The sequence below is a fragment of the Maylandia zebra genome, linkage group LG7, assembly GCF_041146795.1.
Source record: "Maylandia zebra isolate NMK-2024a linkage group LG7, Mzebra_GT3a, whole genome shotgun sequence".
Taxonomy (NCBI): Eukaryota; Metazoa; Chordata; class Actinopteri; order Cichliformes; family Cichlidae; genus Maylandia; species Maylandia zebra.
Genome location: NC_135173.1, coordinates 8,725,018 through 8,750,228, shown reverse-complemented (window position 1 = coordinate 8,750,228; position 25,211 = coordinate 8,725,018). Strand labels below are relative to the sequence as shown.

General features: G+C 39.5%; 1 protein-coding gene across 4 annotated transcripts in view; it reads right to left on the bottom strand.

Annotated features, from left to right (window-relative positions):
- Positions 1 to 25,211, bottom strand: part of znf469 (zinc finger protein 469) — a 252,509-nt gene that overhangs the window by 47,504 nt on the left and 179,794 nt on the right. For 3 of the 4 annotated variants that reach the window (XM_004563447.5, XM_076885658.1, XM_076885660.1), the window contains one exon: positions 13,610 to 13,744. The gene's annotated coding sequence lies outside the window, so the exon portion shown is untranslated. Of the gene's footprint in view, positions 1 to 13,609; positions 13,745 to 13,895; positions 13,996 to 25,211 lie in introns of those variants that run through there. The other variant, XM_076885661.1, reaches the window with a different exon arrangement.

Below are 25,211 nucleotides of genomic sequence, written 5' to 3'. Positions count from 1 at the left end.
GAGTTGGGATTGAAATAGGTCGGGTGGATAGAGCGTCCATTGAATTGCACCAGAGCCACAGCATAGCAAACACAGAGATGACTGACCCTCACAAATGGGCCTTTCAATCCTTCTCCTCACTTTTGTCCCATCAATACCTTACTCTTCAGGGAGACCAAAGCCACCAACTCCAACTTTCTGCCCCTTCCAAACACAGAGTGAATGGTGTCTACTGTACCTCACACCACTCCCCTCTCTGTGGGGTAGAACACATTTTGACAGGCCTGTATTTATGGCATAGTGTAGTCGTGTTGGAATGAATCATGAAAAAAACCAAATGCATCTTGCTGGATGCTCATTTATATCAAGTGTCGGTCAGCTGTGGCGGTCTGCGTGTGTGGCCTATGTAAAGAGAATGGGGCTTGTGTGAGTGTATGTGTGAGGGAATATTAAGATAAGCCTAATGAGGACCAAGCTCTGTTTATCTGTTTGTATCTGTTAATGTGCATTATAAAGGTTGTCTCAAATGATTTTTTAATTGCCACTATAAGCATGGAGGAAGCTTTCAATGCAAGAAAAGTGCTTACAGTTTAGAAGGCTAGAGTTTCTTCTTTTCAGTTAAAATTCCAATAACCACAACATAAACTTAAATGACAACGGGATTTACAACAATTTCCAGATAACACTGACAGATGCATAAATAATCATTTTTACAAAACTACATTATCAGTAAAAACACATTCCAGAATGATGAGCCACTGACAGACTCGTCACAATATATACTTAATAACGATCTGTCTTTGAAACACTTTGCAAGAGAAAACACTCACATAAACATACTCAAAACACTTGCATATATGACATATATCACCATAGGAATCTTTCTGGGTGCACTGTCTCAGTGGGTGTGTGGTAACAATGGGAGCTGGGGTGAGCAAAGGCAAAGTTCTCTGGTCCTTCTCCACATAAACCTTTAATATGAGGCCTCCTCAGCACCAGTCGGCCATCTAAAGGCACTGTACCCTGTAATTGACCTTAAAAATACTTTCAGTGGAGGTCGGCAGCCATGTCATTGGCCTTCGGCCCAAGCGGTGGCTGCATCTCCCCAGCCCAGAGGAGCCTGGGAAGGCCTTACAGGGTATATTTAGTGGCCCTGTCCTTTTGAGCAGAGCAGGAGATGCAGATAATGCCAGTCTGAGTATAAAACCGCTCTGCCGCCCACGAGTGGGCCTGTCACCGGAACATTTCTCTCTCCCACGGAGTTGTGTTTCCTGAGGTCAGAGGTCACCTGTAGGCAAACCAGGTAAATATACAAACATAGGAGCTACTGATTGGAACCAATGACTTGGATGAAGAAGGGGTGTGCAAAAATCTTTGTTCTCTGTGTGGCAGGAGCAAATTTGATGAGAAAAAATAAAAATAAAGCTCTCAGATCAGCTGACAAACAGCAGCAATGGTAAATTTGAGCTATGATATATTTTGACACATCAAACTGCAATGACATGGTGTTGATTTTTTCACTAAGATGAGTGGAGGGACCTCTCAACAAAGAGACGAATAAATTTATCAACTTCATCTGAGGACAGAACTTGTCAGATGGGTTTCATAGTCCTACTGTCCATGTTCTGGTCAGCTCACATCAAATGCGGTGCTTCAGACAGTCACAACCTAGCTTCTATACCACTCCTCCATTCATCTGTTCTATTAACTGATATGTATCATAATTGTGAAAGTCTTGTACTAAAAGGCATGAATCGATGTTTTGATCTGGTCCCTCTGAATGAACCACGTCCATAAATGGTTACTGCGTCTATGAACTGTGAAAGCTGGCTTTTTTCGCTGGAGCCTCTTCCTGTACCCCTAACATGTATTTGGATTTTGAAAACAGTTTTACCACACTAACAGCAATAATTCTCATGCGTCATGCAAGCCCTGCTTTCTGTCTGAAATCACATTTCAACTTTAGTATTTTGAAGATTGTGTCAAAAACCTGTCCAAACATTCCGTCCTCAACAGATCTACAACAACACTCCTATTTCCATATCACATCTGGAGATCATAGAAAACATAATGAATAATGAGAATCTTTACAGCTTTCAAACACTTGTAATTTGATTCTGTTTAACTCTGGCTATGCATGTAGTGTAAAACATGTTTTATGTGGGAAAATATTATCATCACCGTTGGAATCAGAGCTAATGACTCTTGATGAAGACATTAATAATAACAAATGTAATTTGCTATATTCATATTTTTTTTTAATATGAAACATAGACCTAGACCTAATAACCGACGTAATAATAACTTCAGTAATAATTAATATAAGTATTACAGTTCTATTATCCATTTCAATGATATTATTCACTTTTATAATTGATCAGCTGCATCAGTTGTTCATTAAGCCGCCCCATCATGCTCATTATGTTTGTGCAGCTGTAACCAAAACGCTAGAAGCACCTTTTTTGCATGTCACACACAGACAGCAACATTCCTGCTGGTTTCTATCAGAAACTGCTGTCTGGGGCATCTGCAAGGTAATTTATGATTTCTTTCACGAAAAATTATCGTTGGAGATAAATCACAGCATACTTCTGTCTTGTAAAAAAAATTTTAACAGTGAAAACTGGAGTTGGTGTAGGAGCAAAAACAGGTCGATTTTCCTCCTTTGCTGCCTCGTCTGTTGGACAGGTACACATGAAAGGAAAGTCTCTCTTGAGTATTCTTACACAGGTGAGAACAGTGGAGTGATGCAACAATATCTGTCATTTGAGGGCATCATTTCAGCCCCTTTTCACAATTCTAAACCATTCCACTAAAAACAGAGTGCTCTCTTACCACAGTGCAATTGTAGGAACAAGTGCTGCTTGACTGCCACTGGTCTTTGATGTGTCATACAGGTATCACTTGACCGTCACCCTTCCGAGGGTCCTCTCTATCTCCAATTTATGCTCGGTTATGGGTAAGAGCAGGCTAATGGCCTAGTACTCACTCCTAGTGTGTCAAAACGCAGCTTTATATCCCTCATAATGGCAGTGAGAGAGGCTGCTGGTCATTCCAACCTGGCATTGTTCCTTACCAGTAGAAACCACAAGCCTTGGTAAGCTTGAACAACACCATACTTTCATTGTGTCTTTAATAGTTTTAGAATAATAGATCATGTCTCAGGACCTTCATGTCCTTACTTATAGGAATTTTGGTTTCTTAAGAATACACATTCACAAAGCCACAAAGATAGCAGGAAACAGGACAAAGAAAGAGAGAGAGAAAGAGTCTAAAAACTTCTGGATTCTCCTCCAGAGATGCTGCCCCTGAGTATAAAATCCAAGCCCAACAATAACAAAGAAACACTTTTGATCCGCTGTATAAAAGGACAGCAACAGAGCTTGACAGACCAGGGGTTCATGTGCTCACTGTGGTCATGGTGACAGATCTGTCGACCACTCCTTGCCCATCTGGGCTGCCGGTGGAAATCTGCCTACTCTCTGAGGACAGCGAGTTCAGACCGGTAATTTAGTTCAGATGAGGTAAAGCAATATTTCCAGATTAATACGAGCCATATTCCTTTAGAACTGTCCTTTCTTTCTTCTTCTCCTTCCTGCATTTTTTTTTTTTTACATCTTACATGTCCAAAAGCGTCTGGCTGAAGATGAAAGGAAGAAGTAGAAGTGCAAAAAAAAAAAAAAAAAAGACAGAGTGAAGGAAGATGAACAAGTTTTATGCGTTTTGTGAGACAGACACACGGGATAGCCAGTTCTACCATGACATTTGTATGTCTTTCATTAACTTTCCTTTGATCATTTCTTGAAATGCCTAATGAACAGCTTATTTGATATGGCAGAGAGAAAAGTTTGCTTTGTGTTGTTCCTTTCATTCTCCTGTGGTTAGTTTAATTTTAGATTTACACACTTTTGCATTTACACACTCTATTTATCTTTTTTATGTCACCAAGTGATGTTAAATAACAAAGAAATCCCTCAGTAGCAATCCGATGCTACTAGGCAGGGACTCTGGAGCAGATTAAACTGGTTGGACAGTACATGTTTAACGATGCTCCATACAACTTCAAACAGCGTTTTTAACATAATACACCTAATGACTCTTGGTTTAAAAAGAACCTAATGTTATCAGCGGCACACTGCTTTGGAAGCACACTGCTCCAGATGCCATTAGTCTGGCTTGGCAACAGAGTCAGTAGTTGAGATTCAGGAAGTCACAGCTGTCACTGTCCTGCATCAACTGACTGAGCATGTGACGGGCTACATCAGCCCATCCGGATGCCAAAGAAAACCATTTATCTCTCCACAATTTATAAAGAATTCTATTTATAACTTTTGTGCAACATCTAGAAAAGATGATTAAAGTAAGCAGCAAAGAGCTAAAACATGGATTAATTGGCCACCGGGCAGCTGACTGACTTTGCTGCTGGAGCATAGCCAGCTGAATGGTGAGCAACTTTGCATGGCTATGCTTTCATCAGCTGGCTATTTTGTTAATGTAGTTGGAATACTGGGAATTAATCAACAGTCTCCCCAAGTTACTGGAACAATACATCAGACCAACAGTCCCTGAGCAGCGTTCCCCATAGTTTTCAATTATTTTCTGAATGACATTGCCTCATTTGCTTCATATGCAGAGGATAAGGCAAGCTGCCACTTTGGCTGTGGCTTCTGTAGCCTAATAGAAGACGCATGCTGATGAAGGACAGATGAAGGACATACAGCAATGATGCTCTGTAGGACTGTGATTATGTTATGGTTTCCTTATCCTAAAGTAACTGTAGCGTGTCACTGTGTTACTGCCTAGTAAGCAAGACCTCTTGACAAGATGCCACCTTCTTACCGATTCTGCTGATCACAGCTCAGCGAATGATATAAGAAGAGTCAAACTTCTGCTTCTGCTGCTGTTTTTTAAATGTTTTTTCTGGAGCGTTCTCCCCCATCCATCTGTCACACTGCATGAGTGTGATGTCAGGACTGGGCCCTCATATTGGCTGGGCTCAGCTCGCCCGCAGCTCTTGAACAGTACAATTGAACAGTGGGTTTGAAAGGGAACGTGAAATTAGTGGTGACTCATCTCTGGCCACTATGTTATTATATCATTTCTTCACCAGTGATGATTTCAATCGATCTAAAGTTCCATGAAATCAGACCAAAAAAGCCAAAAGAATGTCTCTCTATGCGAAAGACGGAAATTATTTGTTTTTAAGAGCAGGTTTCCTTCGCTTCATATAGTTAATTTAATATAGTACAAAATCTTAAATACACACACATGTATGAGATTTTTTATAGAATAAAATTCCACTTAAAATTAGAAACCATTTTTTCCATAAACTTCATTTGAGTGACATGTGATTGTACTACTTAAATGTCATTTGAGACAAGACAAGAGATCTTTATAGTTATAGACACACTATGGGCACATTATTTGGCCCCTATTATCTTAAAGTAAAATTGATGAGGTAGAAGACAAGAGAGTGGAATAACAGAGAAGAGTTTTTTACTCCTTTTACTTTTTACTCTAGCCTTAGCTGCAAATTTGTTCCCGCGTTCAGACTTTCTGTGTACAGCTTATATGTTGTCCTAGTGTTTAACAGGTTTTCTCTGGGAAATCCCAAAACAAAAACCCATCGGTTTTCCTTGCTGGTTAAAAAGTGATTTAGAAAAAAAACAACTACCAATTATCAAAAAATAGAAACTAGTAGACAGATGTGAAGTGTTTTTACCTACTATTTCCATTTTTTACCCTAGCTATTTCACCTGTAACTAAGACATCAGCCTCCAACCTCTTTCAAATTTCATACACCAACACATGTAGACTGTTATATGGCTGATGCAGAGATCTAACTGTGTCACTGAAGATGAAACTGCCACTGTAGTAGAGGACACACTGTCATAAACGAGGATGGTGGGAAGAATCAACTTTGTGAGTTCCAGCTCATTTGAAATACAAAGTAACGCCCAACTCATCCACACATTGCCCTGCTTGGGCTTGCCATTAACCCCGGTGACCTGTAACTGTGTGTTTGTGTGAGAGTGCCCTGTGTATTTGCACATCTACTATTCCTAGTGTAGTGGAGGGCCAAGGGACCACACGAGAAGAACAGAAGAACGTTTCCTTTATAAACAACTTTTAAATCAACCATTTCTTAGCCACAGTATTTTTCCTACGAATTTCTAGCCAATAGTTAGGAGCTGTAATTTATGGGTCCACTACAGCAGTAGCATATTCAAAAAGAATGTGCAACTGCTCTACTAAGTCTTACTTAGCTGGCAACTCGTTGAGCAGGTTTACAGCATCCCATCAATATTTTAGTTCCCAACTGGAGATAGGGTTTCCAGTATGTTTCTAAACCTTGTTCCAGACCAATTTAGTGTCTTAGTCCACCCATGGTGTTTCGGCTTAACTTTTATTACAATATAATGAATATACATCCTCGATCTATATGACGCCTGAGTTGCACACTTCTCTTGATGCAGCTAGCAAGCACAAGTTTAGCCTGGCAGAATGTAGCTTTGCATTGCTGAGTGTGGTTGAGATTTATGTTACTGCTGTGGGGCGTGCATATGGCTAACAGATGGTGGCATCCTGCTCCTTTTTCCTCCCTCAGCACATCACCGCTTAGTCGGTCCCCCAGCCCATCCCTATCTGCTTTTTCTCTTTTGGTCTGATACAAAGTTTTGAGCAGTACATCAAGAAAGCTTGTGCAGTTGTGTTTTTAGAAATATCATTTCCATTTTAGTATCTTAGAAATGAAATTTCCAATGCTAAAATGCTAAGCTATTCTATCTTATCCTCTATTAAGACAAAGAACTGGTCTCTTCAAATACCTCAACTAAATATCCATTAATCAGCTCCAGACTTCAGAACTTATTTTAGCCTCCTCTTACCATCAGCCAGTATATTTTAAAAATAACATTAGCTTTTGAATTCAATACATACAATACGTCTATCAGTCCTTTTAATTCAGATTTCCTGTGTCAAACTCTTATTTCCATCAGTGACCCCTTGTGTCCTATGGATGGACCATTGTCATCTTGTAACAGATAATTCCCATCAAGTTAGAAATATTTTAATAGAGAGACAATGGGACCCATATCACTGTGGCTCAGGAGGTGAAATAGATCATCTACTGATCTGAACATCAGTTCAATCCCTGAGCAAGGCCTGCCTGTTTCACTGTCCTTGGACAGTTAAACGTTAAATGTGCATGAGTATTACAGGTAAATGCGTTTATGATTTGAGTGCTTTGAGTGCTCATTAAAACTAGAAAAGCAAAAGCACTGCATCAGTACCAGTCCATTTAACAAATCATGCCAAAGTGCATTGTTAAAGGTAAAGTCCAAAGGATTTTACCTTTAACTTGTGCTAATTTGTCCATAAATTCATGTGACCCTTTTTCTTTCTTCTTTTTGGGAGGCAGTATTTCTTTTTCTTTTTTCTTTTTCTTTTTGTATTTTTAAGTTATTTTGTGGCCACTGTGGACCTTGTTGCTCTAAAGCTGCCTTAAGCTGTGGGAGATACTAACTCTCATTAGAATACCAGACAAAATCACATGCAACTGTGGTGTAATTCCTAAATTTACAGCATGTATTCAGAAACCGCCGACCATGTTTGACATTCACTTTAGGAGACAAATTGATACCAAGCAGTGACAGCACACATAAAAAAATCCCACTCAGCCTGTGATGACACTGCCTATTTTGCTCCCTTATCTAACCCATCACATCAACTCTTTAGCTGTCACACCGAATGCCAAACACAGAAATCAGGCACACATGCATATCTTACAGTAAAAGAGACAGAACACTATTCTAACACTGTACAGGTGTAAGCAATGCATTTTTGGCCAAGTGCAATCTTAAACAAAGAAATCACCAAAACTTTGAGAACCCCAAACGGAGGTTTTAACCACTGAGGAGTTGCAGAAGGGTTTCCAGGCAGCTAGATCTGTGGAAGGGGAGCTACATAACACTGCTGTCTTTGTGAGTGTGTTCAAATAGTATTTTGATAGTATAATAAAAGAAATAGTAGTAATAGTATAAAAAGAAATAGTATTTTTCCCACAAAACGCCACGTCCAGATGAACAGAATCAACTTTTGGAGATTCAAATCGTATTCTGTCAATCAGATCACCTTTACATACCCACATATCCATGGCAGTGCTACCATGAAGCACAGCACATGCCCCATGTACAGACTGGGAAGTAAATATCAAGTGACGTACAGTATACTGTGGATTTTCACATGTAGCACAATCAGTCATAAAGGCATGTAGTAAACAGAGCCACTTACGCTGCCTTAAAGTGCTAAACCGTGGAGGCTATCCAGAAAATATTTACACGGACTTTTAAAAGTGTAGCCAAAATGAGTCTTCCTTCCCACACACATTGAGGCAGTATGAGTTGGGAGACCCATATCCATGCGCAGACACAGATAAACACACAAAAGTAATCAGACAAGCGCACAGCCCCCGTCTACAGATTCAAGTATTCCACTCGGTTAATCTACATCCCACTCTCAGAGTCTGAGAATGTACAGCTGTGTGGTTTTTTTGACACATTCAATTCCCTGCCATTGGGAATCACCTCAAGGTGTTCTGAGTCATCTGTTGGTGTTTGTGTCTTCATCAATTCTATGACACCACAGAGCTGCAACCACAAGGAGTTAAAGACTTTTACTATTGAGACACACAGATGCAGCCACAAACGTGCAACCACAAATCCACACACCCACACAGTTACACATGTACTCATATAAACATGGAAGGAAATGCGAGTCATATTAATCCTCGAGGACACCAATGTCATTCCACTCTGTGCCCTTTTTCGGTCCCAGTCTTCTGCGTCATTTTTTGAAATGGAGCATAAGAGGAGAACAAAGTGTTCTTGTGGATCATCGTGTGTCTTTGATAACTCCAAAGAGAAAGTGACGTCCAGGATTTAACATTTGTTGATTTTTCCTCTCATGCTGTGTTTCTGCTTGGTAATCATACTTCAAGTGTGACCACAGTACTAAGAAGAAACCTTACACATGTAGAAGCATTTTTAAAAATGTAAATAAAAAGTGCTCAGAAAGGGAGATTTTTTTTCATGTGAATTTTGAGCCTGTCAAATGTGGTGAACAATTTTTCCCACACGGGGTCATACTCTGACGTATGGACATGTGCCTGTCAGTGTGATAACACGTGATGTTGAATCTGTTCTGCGTAAATGTGTGTGTGTGTGTGTGTGTGTGTGTGTATCTCTCTCTCTCTCTCTCTCTCTATATATATATATATATATATAAATATGTGTGTGTGTGTCCTTTCCTTTCCCTCTGTATTTACACCGTTAGCATCCTTGCCAGCCCCCTTTTTTATCATCTCAGCATATTTGCTTACCAGTCAGGTGAGGTGACATATACAATGTGGATCACATGGTATATCTTACTCCAGTGAACTGGGTGAGGGCTGTACTTTTTCAAACAAACAACACAACAACAAAAAAGCTATACTGCAGGAATTGTAATGATGAGGCATTAGGCAGGAATTTGGTTCATTAAGTTACGTGTCTGGAAACAGCTAAAATCAGGGCAGTTGTCAGGGGATTATTATCTCCACACCCACGCTTTTGGTTCTTTGCTAAAGTTCTGAGAAAGTCCTGGGTTGCAGGGTACAGCTGATATGTCAGTGCCTCAGGCCTAAAGGCTGAGGTGCCTGCATACCTGAAAATGTTTCCATAACAGCACACTTTAGTTAAAGACACATTTTTCTGTATTTGTTCACTTTAGGAGTATTTGTATCATTCATAATCTAAGCATCTGGAAGACAAATACACATATTTGTGATTGAAACTCAAATGGACATGGGCTGAACACATAAACCAACCCTGCAAAGCAAACGGGAGAAGTTTGCTCCCACAACTTTCTGCCAGGCAGGCAGTATGTATTTTAGGATGCATTTTAACCCAAACCATGATCTTTTCCTAAACCTACCCAGCTACTTTTTTTTTTTTTTGCCTAAATGTAACCATCTAAACAAAGTGTGCTAAAAACTGAAAATAATATATGGAAAAAGAAAGCTTTCTCTCTTAAATCATTCCATGCAAAGTAACCAGCACATAAAATGACTAAATAAAACTGCGTATCATTATAGTTCCAGTGAAATATACTCTAAATGTAAGCAAATACAGATTAAACACCTTCAAACGAAGATTACCGGGGGAGATTTATGACAACGTGATAAAAAGCACATGAGAGAAAATAGAAAGAAAGTCATGCTGGGTAGAAAAAAAACAACATTCCTCAGTCACTTTGGTAAACTATAGCTCATTTTAGACTAAATGTTAACTGATAAAAGCTGGGGTTGCCATTAACAGCAAGTAAAAAATGAAGGTAGTAAACAGTTTATATAAATGCTTGTTGAATGGACCAATGGAAACAGCTCCAGGTATTTTGCTCTAGCTGAGCAGATGAGACACTTATCTGGAAGGAAATGCTAAGGCACTGCCTACATGAGACTTTGTGGTGTTTACTGATGATTTGGCACTATGACAGCTATGTCTGTGTGCTTTAAACCCATTTGTTTCTCTTTTCTTGGAGGTTTACTGGTCCACCAGGGCTTGTTGCAGTGCTGCCTGTCAGAGACGAATATACGAACATTCAATGGCAGCATCATGTAATGGAAGCTAAAACGCAGCAATTTATACTGTAAAACAGAAGTATTTTTATAAGCCCGCACTTATATAGGTCTATATACATAATGTTAGTTCAATTCGGAATGATTTAGTCATAAAAAATACAATATTTCTAAGATTTTGGCTGCTCGTATTTCAAAGTAGTGTATGACACTGCATCAGCTTGTCAGCGCCTTGCATGCATCACGTTAAAATACTGTGACATTACAAAACAGTGTTTTACTTGTTTTTTTTTTGGTTGAGGTTTTATTTAATTCATCTCTAAGGGCATATTGAGATATCCTTGCCTGAATTAATAAATGCAAGGGAGCAAGTGAGGGCTTGCATGTGTTAGCTTTTCCAGCTAGTGAGAATGCACTGTGTGCCTTGCTCTGTGCATACATCTGTACATGTACATACAAATGCAAGAGGCTGGTACATGCCAAATATTTTCTTTAAATTGAGCTGCCTTTCAAATGAAAAACAAATCCGATTTAGACTGGCAGTTTGAAAAAAAGACTGCTCCAGAGACTGCTATATGTGATTTAATAACACGCTGCATTATGCGGTCATTGGATTAGCTTTGATACTAAGCCAAATTTACAAGATAAAAGAAAGTAAAAAAGAAGGCAGCGCTATATGCAGAGGTCAAAGAGACCCCAGCAAAGATCCGAAACAAGGATATAAGACTGCCCCAGAAACGTGCCCAGCTTCAGAGGTTGAAAATGGCTAATGAAAAACATAACAATGCTAGAGGACAGAGGATGGAAAGGGTATCTTAAGGGGAGGGACAAAAGGGGGAGAAGTAATCTTAGGTAAAAGGTCCGCAGCACTGATATGGTTTCTATTCTTGCAGCATTTTCTGGGTGTTTAAAGAGCTCAAGGCAGCAGGCCTGTCATACAGCTGGACTGTCACTCTTCAGTGCTGTCTCCCACCTCTGACACACCCTTCTCCTTCCATCTGCACCACTCCTTTTGCTAACTGCCTGGGGTTTTATTCCCTTGACTATCAATGACACCTTTATCTTCTTGTTTCACTCAGCCAACATTTTCAGGGCACACCAACTTCATGTCAAACATCACTCGTCCATTCTGTTGTTCTGATCAGATTATGCATGTGCATCCCCGTACACCTGGATTCCTGACCTCACTCCCGCCTACGACCTCATAAATCAATCAATCCTCTTATAAAGCTTTTAAAGGAATACCTGCTTTGTCCCTCTATATTGTGAACATGACTCTGATTGCTGATGGACACATCTGGTACCTTGTCTACTGATCACTGCATTTGTACCTTCTTTTCGAGTCACTGTTAAAGGTATATAAAATCTGTGTGGTATATAAAATCTTATGGATGCTTTGGAGTAAGGTAGCAACAAGAAATAAACAGACTTCAGAAGCATTAGAAAACACACTTGCATGCACAGAACACATAGCACATTTTATGAACTCATAATTGCAAAGTTTATAGCCTTGCTGCTGCTCAGTCTGCCTTACAGAACACACACATAGACGCACAATTTCCCTTGGAAGTGGAGCAAAGTAACCTAAGGCAATAATTGACAGCGCTGACAGCAGTGGACAGCAAATATGTAATAAGTACACATATCGCAACAAAATATTGGATCAGCATTTTTGGAGTTATGTTGTTCACTGCTGAAACAAAGCGTTCGCCGACCAGGACCCAAAGTATAACTGTCTCCTTCACTCAGACATCATGATGGCACACCTGGCAAAATACAGCATTACACTTACAGGGGGAATGCCACACCTGGCAGCAGTGAGGATGAGTTTTCCACCTTTCAAATGAGTGTGGTAGTCAGGCTGGCACAGGGAGGTAGACTGGCATGACTGAGCAGGTTCCACTTGCGGAGCAGGGGAGGATAAAGTGGGTGTGGGGATGAAAGGGAGGGGAAGTGGAGGGCTCAGTGCAAGCCAAGGAAACACAGGTTGGTTGGAGGCATGTAAGTTGGGGGCTGGGTATATTCACTGTGGAAGTAGTGAGCGAAAAAAAAAAAACCCCCAAACATTCCTGTGACCTCTCTCTCTCTGCTCTACCTTAACCCCACCATTAGGTTCCTCGCCACACCCTGGAAGCTCTTAGCTCTGAGCTGTCACCGGTGGGCTAAAAGCAAATCAAGATAACCACAACACAGAGATGAATCAATCGGAAGGTGAATGAGAGGCAGAAGAAAAAAGAAATACTTAAGTCTAAATGTGGAGCATGTAGAAGCAATGTGTAAACAGTATTACAGCAAACAGGTATAGGCAGGATCACCGCTGTAGCTTCTTCTCTGCTACTTTTTGGTGTTCAAAAAAGATAACGCACACTTACAAAGTCTACACAGACTCTTGTAATATTAGTCTGTTGCAGCTGTTTTCTGCTTCTCATTGCTAACATAACAGCTGATGTCCTGTAAACATACAAAACTTAAAAGAAATGCTTAATTTATTTTATTATGTGGCAGCAAAATGTTCATGCAAACCATATTGTGACCAGATGAGGTCTTGACTCTTTTACTAGCTGTCCACTGCTGAAGCAGGACAAGTTTTTTGTTTGATCTTTCATAAACCAAAGTTCAAACTGAATCAAAACAAAACAAAGGCACTCGCAGCACACGTGCACCCCGCTGCAGCGACTTTCCTCCATTGTCTTTTGACCTGCTTCACCTGGTGATTCACACACACACACCAAACTCTAATCTAAGGGAGGAAAAAGGTGCCACAGCCACTTCAAAGTCTGATGACTAACACAAGAGTGGTTTACATACTCAAATATAAATACGTGTCTTCTCTGAGGCTAAGGTGGATTCAAAGAAAATTCCACCCAGTCCACTGCATGACATGGCTTTCACAGTCCCAGTTCTACCATAATGATACCTGTGTTTACATATAGACACACGAAAACACATGCACACACATGCAGACACACACTGGGAAAGCTCAACATTAGGTAAGACATTCTCTCCTCCGCTCACCTTTCTGGGCTGCACAGTGACTCCAAACTCCAATGTATGAGGTGTGTGTCAGTCTCTCCTCTCCTTGATCTTGCTCTCCCTTTCCCTCACTTACTCCTCAACCTGCAGTCATCGCGTGGCGCTAGTCACGGTGAACTAAGGCAGAGGGAAAAAAGAGGAGGGATGGGAAGGTTAGAGGGACAAATGAGTCCTGCCCAGACTGATGAGAAAGGCTTCCAAAAAAACGCCCTCAGGAGAGAAAAGATCAGAACACTTTACTCCACCAAAATGTTTTAAACTTTCTCACCACTGCGCTGTTTCCACCGATTTCTTTTTACTGAGCTCCTTTTTGTTCTGTTCCTTTTTCCTAGCAGTTTTTAAAGGTTTTCCTAAAAACTACTTTTCCCTCTTAAAGTCCTGCCAATCAGCAAATCGCTTGCTCTTTCAAAAAAAAAAAAAAAAAATCCTGCTTCCTTTCTCTTTCTGCTTCTGCCACTCACAAGTTCTTCTTCTCCCTGCTGTTGCCTGTCACTGTTTATCTAAATTTGTCTGAATTCTTTCTCCGTCTGCCTCCTGCTCTCACACTCATGCACCACACTCACAGCGTGTGCTTTACCTCGCACTTACCCTGGTGTGCAGCTGTGTGATGAAGGAAACACACCTGCTTTTACTGAAGTGTGTGTGTACATATATGTGTGCAGTACAGAGCTTACTCTAAGCCAAAAGATGGAATCAGTTGGAGTTTGCTTTCCATACTGTTTCAACTGTCATCTGGTTTCAGAACTGTTAAACTGATTCTATAAATCTATACTTGGCTGAAGGCATTTAATAGGAAATGTTTAAATGTTTATGGTTGGTTGGTGACTGCATGTGACAGTGAATAATATGGCTTCCATACCTGCAAGACACTCGCACAGATGCACTTCACAGCTTTAATGACCCTAACATCATCTTTCCAAAATTTGAGGGATGCATGGTGCTTTTTGAGAGGCAGGCATGCAAGTTTAATAACAGAATTACTGGGACCTACTGGGAGAAAGAAAGGAGATGTAGCTAAAATCGAAATTGACTGACACACTTCAGTAAGAATCCGTTAGTGGGCTGTCTCAAATTCACAAGAACCTTTTTGACCCGGGGCTGTGTGTTTTGTATGTGCTGCAGGGTTTCCTCTAGGTGGAGCCAAGTATGATTGGCTGTAATCCAGAGCACCTGGCTGGTGTCCAACAAGGTTATTATCTACCGGTTAACCTCTGTCTGTCTACACGTGGACCAGCGAGCCTATACGTGCTCCTCACCATGCACTCAGCACCATCTTACTCTGTATTATCGTTCAGTTTTTCATCTAAAACATGTGCCACATATATGCACGAACACTCATACCTCATTTTGCTTCTTTTCATTCATTTTAGCCTATTCTCATGATATTGTTTGTTAATTATTATAACGGTGGCAGACCGTCTCTTCTCTTTGTTGTGGTCTGTGATGTAACCATAACAATCTTTATTACTGCATGTAACTTAGAAAGGGTCAAAAGGAGGAGCGTATATTCACTCCAGCTCTCCAGTCATCTTGTAACCTGATCAAGAGATAAGCCAGAGCAGTGCTGACAACAGCTTTCACAATATAACCCAGCCGTGCAGCAGATGAGAGATTTTCAACAACCGCATTACGATTCTGAGTCATCATCACGATCCTAAATACCAGCTTGGCTCCAGCTTCAGCTGCTCAATTGTGATACACCACAATGATCATCAGCCACATCCCCACAAACCTCCCCTGACTCCAAAGATAACTGCTTTACGATCCCATGCTTCACTCTTCCCCCCCACTCCCAGGGAGCACTACTTAAAATCAAAGTAGCGTGTGAGTCAGCTCTCCAATCATGAAAAAAAATCCTATTTACAAGCCTTGACCTATGAGTCACTATGTAATCGTTGAGAATCTGGAACAGCTTCCTTCTCTGCTGGTCATCCCTCACTCCCCCAGTTCCTGTTTGTCTGGTTTACAACATTCCCATTTCTCTTTCTGTCATTGGACGATTTCAGCAGAAGGGTCAAATTATGTCAGTGGCCCAAAATGTGTTAAGACCTAACAACTGTTCACATATTTAGGTCACTATCCCAAATGCCTGCATCTACAGTTTGTGCCTGCATTTGGCAGTCTCTGTGGTTTTGTGTGATTGTTTAACTCTGTCATCAAACTGCGCGTGGGAACTTTGTGTGCTGATTTTTACACACAGGTTTCTGTTCTGTATCTGTATACAGATGTTAAACCAGCACGTCTTGTTTTAAATGTCTTTGCCACTGATACAAATTCTGCAGAGATTTTATTCACAGGGCAATATTTTTTATTGACAAATAAATATCTTTTTTTGTTATATTTGGTTTATATGTTTACAGGTCATCAGTTCATAGGTCATCAGCTGATCAGTGTTTGCTGGCGGTATCTCAGAGGATTGTGGTTTTGAGATTGTGGCTTCCAAGCTGTGGAACAGGCTTCTAATGCACTTGAGATCCGTGGACATTATTGATACATTTTAAATGAAGCTTAACATTCACCTCTGCATGATCGCTTTTGTCTAGTTTTTACCATGTACACTACTTTAATCATTATGTCTTATTTTATATGGTAAAGATGTCTAAACAATGGTAAATTGGTATGAAGGGCCCAAAGTATGCCTATAAAATACCCCCCACATCATTACACCACCAGCAGCAACCTACAAGCCATGATGGAAACATGCTTTCATGTTGGGTTTTCACCAAATTCGGACTGTACCATCCAAAAGTTAGAGCAGAAATGGACTGTCATCCAACCAGGAAATATTTTTCTAATCTTTTTTTTTGTCCAGTTTTGGTGAGCATGTGGGAATTATAAACTCAGTTTCCTTTTCTCAGCTGACATACTGTATTGTTCATTTGAAGAATCTCTTCTGCAAACCTTTGATTCTAACAATTGGTTATTTGACTTTCTGTTGCCTCCATATCAGCTCTCAGCAGTCTGCCCATTCTCCTCTGATCTCCTGCATCAACAAGATTTTAGTTAAGTAAACTGCCGCTCACTGCATAGTTTCTCTTTTTCATACCATTCTATATAAACTAGAGATGGTTATGCGGGAAAATCAGTAAAACAAGTGTACCTAATAATAGGGCAGATGGTATGTGTCGTCAGTGATATTCCTGATTCTCTGGCCAACGTGCTCCAAATCAATCCATCCATCCATCCATCATCTTCCGCTTATCCTTGTCAGGGTCAGGGGCGGGCTGGAGTCTAGCCCAGCTATCGTAAGGCGAGAGCCAGGTTAGACCCTGGACAGCTCTCCAGGGTCTAACCTAAATGTGATAATTAAGGGATTATTTAGTATTAGTGTTTTGATCACTGTTTAGCCATGTTACTGGGATCTTAACATCTGCTAGTGTATTCAGCACAGAGGTCATCACGGTTTCTAAATGTTTAAAATAAACTACTGGTACATTGTCATCCACAATTACCATCTTCTAGGTGGTTCTTGACTAAATGTCAGGGAATTACCAGGAAGTTAGGAGAACCATTAATGTCTGTTCAAATTTGATAATAGCTGATAATGTCAATGTCATTACTAGAGCACTTGTTCAGGAAACCATAAGTATGAACATTTTACCCTTTTCCAAATTTAGTGGTCTATTATCAATTTTGTAAGATATTAGAAATATTAGACCAATAGATAAACTTACATTTCTATCCAGTGAGCCAAGTAAACTTCCTGGGGTGGCTGCTGTTCAACTTGTATTCTCATGCGTCTCTTCACCAAATTTTCAAAATTTGATTGACCCTGAAAGTATCAGTATCTTGAGAAACATATGTAATATGTATGTTATAGCTATCAAAAACATTATCCTAGATTAGGATTGAGCCCTAACCTGAGATTTTGCATTATCACAATATCTTAATTATGATTTACTGCATACTGGAATCCCAGATTTAAGCAATAGTATGACAAAATCTGTTCACAAAGACAAATACTGGAAATTCACCATTACAATTCCAGTTAAGACAAGAGCTTATGGTCATCTACATGAGGCAAAAATGGAATATATACCGGATGATTGGAACACAAGGAAAACAGAGGGGTTTTATTTCACAGACTTGAGGTTTGGAAAACTTCACAATGACCAGAAATGGTTAGTCATCATCAGTGATGGTTTACCGTATAACAGCACAGGAAGGCAACAGATTCCTGTAAATGTGTAAGTGAACTGAAATCAATACAAAAAATGAGCCAGGTTTGAGAAAGAGATTTTAATTTTTTTATAACATTTCTGGATCATTTGCAGAGGAATTTTCACCAAAACCCTACATAATATCAGGCTCTTCAATTTTTCACTGTATATAGATTGTGTACTTATTTGGTAGGATCTCTCCCATTATTTTTAATAACACCTGTTTTGTTATTCTTCTAAGTCTTATTATTATCAAAAATGACAGACAGGTACTTTTATTGATAAAAGTTTCTTAAAGCTATAGCACTATCAGATAAGCATATTCCAGTAAAACTCTATAAAACCAGGTCAATGTCTAGCTCAGAGAAAGGAAAAGAAGAACTGGACAGAATGATGAATTACAACAAGTCCCTGTAGGTTGTCTATAGGTAGAGCAAACTGAAAAGTAGCTGTCTAAAAAAAAGAATGCATCTGACTACATGGGTGACTTCAGCTGATAATGACTGGAATCCAAGCCCAGCAGTCATAAATTTTTCACTGGATGATTAAACTGAAAGGCAAAGAGAAGGTGAAGAAGTGTTTGCGTAGGGGGTGCATATGTGTGAGTGAACGAAAAGAAAAAGGAGAGACTGAGCCAGAGAAATCAAAAGTTCTTCCATGTGGCTTTGTGTGCTATAACGCCTGCTCCTACTTTTATTTGCCGCAGGAGACAGGTATGCGAGCTGATGCAGGTATAGGATTGAGAGAAATACATGACCCCACTATCAGCTCCATAAGGGTACACACACACACACACACACACACACACACACACTAGATATATATAGAGATAGAGAGAAAGATAGAGAGAGAGAGAGAGAGAGAGAGAGATATGTTTAATTGTAATAATAAATATTACGAGCTCCTTCTCCAAGCAGTCACTCCCCTTAAGCTAAAATGTTGTTCTTCTGGAAAGATATACTACATATCCTCAAGCTTTTCATCAAAGGCAAAGACAGATCCAGCTTCAGTGAATCTTCAGCGCGCACTGCTAAGTAAGAGACAACCGGATGAAAGAAAATACATTAATCATGTTCACTATTTAAATTTGGGATATATACAACAATGTTTCTGATAATGAATCTTTATTATGCCTACAAAAATGATAAGGTATCTGTGGCAAGAATCCAAGTGAGCTGACATGGCTGAAATCAGCTGATGGTGTTTCCCTCTCTTCTCGGCTATCACTCTCGTTGTGATTGGTGTAAAAGCTACTTTACTTTCTACACTTGTAAGCTTTTATTGCATGTTTCCTTCAGTTACATTAATGCCGTCTCACTTTACTTGTCTTGTTAGTTTCACTGCACATGCCTCACATTTACATGTATGAGTGTGAAGAGCACATTGAGACTGACAGCAGAGAAAGAATAAATTAACCGAATGACTCTAGCACCGAGAAAGAGACTAGTGAACGTATATAAGGAGATTATCACAACTATAAGCCTCCTTCTCAAAATGAGTAACAAAGCTCATAAATTTAACACTCTGAGGTCTAACAGGTAATAACCCAAACTCCAACCCCCTTCCTAACCTTTATTTTAAAAAGGGACTGACTGACTGACTGTTTTATGTAAAACATGCTTGATAATTGTCAGTTAGAATGATTATTTTCTTTGTTCTCTGATTGCAAAGACTAAGGAGGACCATTTAATAAAAACAATAATTGCATGTTTTGATTGCATAGAACACTCGATGATTAGCAGTTATTGTCAATACCAAGTGCTCTGATATGACATACTTGGTACTGACACTTGGTATCAATGGATGCTCAAAGCTAAGCTTTCAGTATTGTTTTGGAACCGGAAAGACTGAATCAGCGCATCATTACTCTCTCCTGTGGACTCTGTATTTAATTCTTATTGTCTTTTATCAGCTGAGACACAATTAGTAAAACAATGTATAATTTATACAGTTAAGTGCATCAATATTTGGGGAGAGACAACTTTTTTCCTAAATTATCTAAATTTCTACATTACCACAACTCAGATGCAGTTGACTGAATTAAAGCTGAAAGCTCAGACTTTTAGCTTTAATTCAGTTGGTTGAACAAAAGAATTGCATCAAAATTTGAGGAAGTGAAGGATTTTTTAACACAGTCCCTTCATTTCAAGGTCTCAAAAGTGATTAAATAAATGAAAATAAGATGTTCATTTCTAATACTTGGTTGAAAACTCTTTGCTGGCAATGACAGCCTGAAGTCTTGAATTCATGGACATCACCAGATGCTGGTTTACCTCCTTTTTATCTGCCAGGCCTTTTACTGCAATGGCTTTCAGTTGCTGTTCATTTGTGAGCCTTTCTGTCCAATGTTTAGTCTTCAACAAGCAAAACACATGCTTAATCGGGAAGATCAGGTGACTCACTTGGCCATTCAAGAATATTCAAGAAAATTCTTATATATTCTAATTAGCTGGATTTGAGCAGACAGTGTGTCTCTGAACACCTCCGAATTCATTCACCTGCTTCAGTCCTTTGTCACAACGTCAATAAACACTACTGTCCCAGTGCTACTGGCAGCCATGCATGCCCATCACACTGCCTCAACTATGTTTTACAGATGATGTGGTATGCTTTAGATTATGAACTGTTCCATTCCTTCTCCATACTTTTTCATTCCATCGTTCCAGTAGAACGATGGCCAAAGAATGTTTTTTTCCTAAACTCTGCTGGCTTTTTCATTTTTTAATTTTTTTTTTTTTTAGCAAAGTTCAATCTAGCCTTTCAATTCTTGAGGCTTATGAGTGGCTTGCAGTGAACCAGTTGTATTTCCTTTCAAGAAGTCGTCTCTTTATGGTAAACTTGGATATCGATACTGTCACGGCGAGTGAGAAGAGCCGTGTGGAAGAAAAGAAGGAGGATCCAAGCACAGGTAGTCGTGAAGGTGGTTTATTGACTAAACGGCAAAGGGAAAACGGCAAATGAAGACAAACTAAACTATACTGGAAAACAATTAAACTACAGCGCAGAAACCAGAACATGAAGGAGGGCGAGCAGAGGCAGACGATGGTAGACAGCAGGGAACACATGGATGAAACATGGTGAATACACAGACGGACCAGCAACTACAATGACAGAGGACACAACTTAAATACACACAGAGAAACACAGGGGAATTACACACAGGTGGTGGACACAGCTGGGAATAATCAACAAGACGAGACAGAGGTAAAACTAAACACACACTCTCACATGAGACGCAGACCTTCACAATAAAACAGGAAACAAGAACACTACACAAAGACGCAGACCTGACACTGAGAGACAGACAGAGAATGACACATGGAACCTGAACTGAACTAAACTAGACGTGAGATACAACCGAGAACAAATCCTTAAACATGAATAAACAGAAACATAGAATTCTAATAATAATCATCATTATAATAATAATACCCATAGCGCCCAAAACCACAACAATCATTCAAAAATAAACTAACCATCAAAACTCAAAATACTGGTTCGAAACTGACCCAGAACCGTGACAGATACGCCTGCCTCCTGGAGAGTTTTGTTAACATGGTTGGCTGTTGTGAAGGGGTTTCTCTTCCCCATGGAAATGATTCTGCGATCATCCACCACTGTTGTCTTTTGTGGACATCCACGAAAGTTTATAATCACCACTAAAGTTACAACATTGTAGACACTGATACTGATGTAGTAAGTTTATTCACACAGCCTGTATTTTGAAAACCTGCCATTAAATGAATCTTCAGGACATCCATAAATCTGTAATGTCAAACAGTCACTACCACATTGTGGAAACTAAGACAAATTTCATACCAAAACTAGGTTTCTGAGTTTATATGTCTCCTGTAGTGCTATCCTGAGCTATACTTTTTTTTTTAGTATTTCCTCACGGTATGCTTGTGAAAAATAAATATAAATATAATAAACATAAACTATTACACTTAAAGGTTTTGTTGCTAGCCAACAGCTCTTTAAGGGTTACTCCTATACTATAATCTGGGGTCATTTTTTCCCCTTGTTTTTGCTGGCGTATTCATGGCAACAACATAAAAGGAACACTACTCTTCCGGCAAAGCACACTGGCAGCAGCAGCTAATTTTATTTAAAGGTACAGAAAATGAAACAGCCCATTTGGAAAAGGGCTAAAACCAGGGATATACAGGCATGCTAGAATGAACAATTTGTGCTATATTTTGAAGTGAAACTTGACAGACTTTCTGGGGATATGTGAGACCTACATTAACTCTTTAAGAAGGGGTGTAATTAATGGTAATTTTAAGCAAATATGAGAAGAGGCCGTACGTTGCACTCAAGTTGCACCATCTAAAAGAAGAAAGGCCAAGCACAACCTGCAAAAATAAAATACCACTAGTACAAGTAAAGCATGGTTTGAAATATTTTTGGTTACATAAATTCCCTAAAAACGTTTATGCAGCCAAACAACTTGACGTTCACAAAAAAAACAACAACAAAAAAACCCATTCAAAATAAAAATTCTGAACACTCCTGTGATGTCAGCACAAATCTTGTAATAACCCAGGAGAGTTTCCTAATGTACCTACAGTTTCGTCTTTGGATGACTTGCTGTCTCTTATCTGCCCCCTGCTGCGCTCTGGGGGTGTGCAAGACAGGATGGGGATGAGACAGGACAGGATGAAGAGGACATGCAACCTAAATATGGCTCTTGCAGCCTAGGCCACATGGAGACAGAGAAGGGGACCACAGACCTCGGCAGCGTACAATTATCCAAAACAAGAGAGTCAAGCCAACCTCCTCTAACTGAGACGCACGACAAGAGCATAACAGAGTAAAGTCAAAACCATATTTTACTGTCCTTTACCCCCTGGATCACACACTCCAAAGAAATTTTCACACATATATATAGTGAAATGGCGATATGTGAGATAAGTCACTGCATATTTTTAAAATCTGTGCTACAGTGCTCTCACCATATAAACATCTTCTTCCTTATATCACTTGACAGATACTTTGTGCAACCATTTATCAACACAGCTAAATACATCTTACACATGTCATCGTCATTAAGATATGCTTTAGGCAAATATCCAAACCCTGATAATAGTAGTCTTAGATGTCTGAGCATGCACTTTCCACAGTTTAGCATATGGCACAGATATCTGCCTTTGTAGTGAAATACATCAGTTAAAATATTAAAAGCTGTCTGGAGCTGGCAGTCATTGGCATTCCTTAGGACTGGGGGCCTACAGAGGTAGATAGTACTGGACCTGCAGTGCACCAGTGCTCATGGATGCGTTCAGCTGAACAACAGAGGGCCATACGAGTGCCATAGCTTACCTGAAGTAACATATTGACATACAGATGCAGTAACATAATGAGGGCCACTCTTCATCACACCTGGAGGATATCCAACTAGATATATCCAGGCAGCATGAGCTTAAGAAGGGTCCTCCTTTAGAAGAGGCCCAGAAGGGGAGGCAGATCAAAGGCCCATCGGCATGCACTGTGAACATATTACAGATGAGCAGAGGTTCCGCAGAACCATGTAGGATTATATAATAAGAGCTCTGGTGAAGGCACAATTCAGTGAACATCTGACGATACAGAAATGATTGAAATTTGGGTTTATTTGTGTGAAGCAGCTCTTTTTTTATACGGGTCATTTTAATCATTCATATAAATATAAGGACTAAGTGGCTTGGAAAGAAAGCAACTGGACTTTTTGAAGTTTGATGAAGACGAAACATCCAAGAAGAAACATCTTCACGAAACTTCAAAGAGTCCAGTTGCTTTTTTTCCAAGCCACTTAAGATGACCACGACCTGGATGACTGAAAAACCTACACAGACAGATTACTGATAAGGTGTCAGAAAATATGTTTAACCTACTGCCATCACAGTGTTTTAGTCCCATAATGATAGGACATGAAAAGTACTTTTTTTTTTAGCGAATAATCTTATTTGCAGTAAGTGTTGCTATATAACATTTTTTGATGCATCATAAAACCAAAAGGACGTTTTTCTTCAGTTGGACTTAGATTACTGGTTTAAGATTAAGAAAAAATTCCTTAAGTCGCCTTAGATTGAAGCAACAGAAATTCTCATAAACACCACATTGTAGTGTTGTTCAGTCATTTTAGTTTATCATGGGTTTTTTTTCCCATTTGTATAGCCTTTTAATAGAAAAAAACATCATTTTTTTCAAGTGTTTATACTGTACCTAAACCAGCCACTTAAGCACACCTGTTTAATTGCTTGCCAACACAAATATATAATTAGCCAATCACAAATTTAATGTCTTTAGGCACGATGACCTGGTGAAGTTTAAACCACCTAAAAACAAGAAAATATCTCTAAATAACTATGCCTTGCTGAAGTCTAAAGTAAATGATTAGACTACTTCCAGCTGAAATAATAACTCAAATAATCACTCGCTACAATTAAGGTATACAGAAGAGCATCTCTGAACAGACAATACAACAAAACTTGAAGCAGATGGGCTACAGCAGGTGTTCCTGCTGTCAGAGAACCAGAATCTGATACTACAAGTTACACAGGCTCACAAAACTGAACAGTTTGTCCACATTCACAGGAGGAACATGATATCTGATTATTTGTTTAGACCCTGATGAGTCCTTTATTAAAATTTAAACTCTGCTATATTAAAATTCTACTGTGTCGATAGTACAATTGACCTCTCTTACTGAGAATGTATAAATGGGTTATGAGCTCACTTCTCTAAGGAATATGGAGTGACAAAGTGTAGTTTAGGGAAGACCTCAACAAGTCCTAGCTTGACACTGATAGTATTGCTGATATCTTGTCATACAAGAAGATGGATGACAGAAAAAAAAACCCCAGATGAAAACTGACACTGCAAGTGGTATATATGGAGTTTACATAGGAAACGAGAAATGTAGTCATAATGCATTGGTTACGAAAAAAACTGATATTTTTAAGATGACAAAATCTCAAAACCTTACTGACTCACAAGTAAAGTGTCACTTGGTTGACTCTCAAAGACAAAACATAAATTAATTCTTAAACTTGAAGCCAGTAAAAGTCTTCTAGGCTTGAGGGCTAAAGATAATAAATCTATTTTAGACACTGCTATGAATGCATATGTAATGTGTGAAGCCACAGAACTAAAACAACCATCCATCCATCAGCCCATTTTCTTGTGTTTGCCCAATTCAGGTTGGGGAGGAGGGCTGACACCTATCCCAGCTGTTACTGGGTGAAAAGCAAGGTGTAGTCTGGACAGGTCGATAGTCTACAACAGAGCCAACCACATTACAAAGTAGCGCAATACTGTACTAAATACAGTATTTAAATTAAAGTTACAACTATGTCGTTACTTGGGCTACAAAATTCTTCAGCTCTCTGCACAGATAGAAATAGTAAACATGTTTTTTTTTCCTGTGCGTTTCATCCAGCAGT